Source organism: Pteropus vampyrus, unplaced genomic scaffold, assembly GCF_000151845.1.
Source record: "Pteropus vampyrus isolate Shadow unplaced genomic scaffold, Pvam_2.0 Scaffold19, whole genome shotgun sequence".
NCBI lineage: Eukaryota > Metazoa > Chordata > Mammalia > Chiroptera > Pteropodidae > Pteropus > Pteropus vampyrus.
In genome coordinates this window covers 1,987,750-1,989,023 of record NW_011888800.1, presented here as the reverse complement: position 1 = coordinate 1,989,023, position 1,274 = coordinate 1,987,750, and positions in this window count along the sequence as shown.

Sequence of the window (1,274 nt, the reverse complement as noted above, 5' to 3'; positions counted from 1 at the left end):
AGCAAAGTTCTTGTCTCAGATTCTGCTTTCAGGTGATCTAAACTAAAACATGATCTGTGCAGACTGCTTAGTTCAAATGCTAATGGTGCATGTACTAATTTTGTGACCTTAATTAACCAAGTTACTTAACCTCCCTAAGTCTCATTGCAATATGAAGATATTCATAGGATCTATTTGAGGGAGAAAGTTCTCCACAAGTCTCTCATATTTTTACAGATCTTGCAAGATATAGACTGTCCTTTGTTCCAAACTCCCTTCTCAAGGATTTTATATAACAAGCAGCCTTGGAAGATGAAAATGGTGTCTCCCTTCAGAGCAAAGGGCAGGCGTGCTTACTGCCCATTATAAAAGATTCAGACTTACTAAATTTAGGGTTCTCCTCCAAAAACACAGTACACTGCGTATGCGGGCATCCTCTGGAACTTTAGGGCTAGAGGAACTATACAAGTATGCTGATGCTCGTGCTGCTTGCCGAATCATGCATAATAAAGTCCTTTGTCTCAGACCCAGGAGTCCCATATCTTCTGCCTGCATCTAAAAGCTTGCAAATAGAGCAAAACCTCAGATCCTGACACCTTATAGAATTTAAAGACGAAATAAAATTGTTCATTTAAAATGCTTAGCACAATTCTTGGTAATTGGCTAGCACTCAATAAATGCTAACTCTAATTATACTATATCCATCAAAATATGGGTGTGCTCATGGGAGTGACACCGACATGAAAGAGTATGTATGCTTGAAATCTCACTAGCAGAAAGGCAATCCTGTGCGTTAAGGCTTTATATATTTCTAGGGGTGTACTTTTATATATTCCAAGCCCGAATGCCCACAGGGAGGTGACTTACATAACTGTTTTTTGCCATCAACACTACAGTGACTATCAGTATTCATTGATAAGAAATACTCATTTCTCATGGCAGAGCCTGGCCGGGGAAGTCTTAGATGGTTTACATTTCATGCGGCTGGGAAAGAGATTTAGAACATGAAGTATTGCCTAGATAAACAGGCTTGAGTAACGGTCTCATCACGAGGGCACGGGCTGTATCTGTCTTGCTCAGTACTGTATTTCCAACATATTGCATGAGGCCTCGCACGTAGTAGAGGCTCAGAAAATCTTTGTTGAATGAATAAATGCTGTCCCTGAGAGGCCTTTCTTTGCCACCCGAAGGTAGATTTCCGAGTCTTTCGAGTGTCCCTGTCCTCAGATTATCCCCATCAAACCTGGCAACCATTTTACCTATTTAAAGGAAATTCCATCAAAAGTCTAAGATAA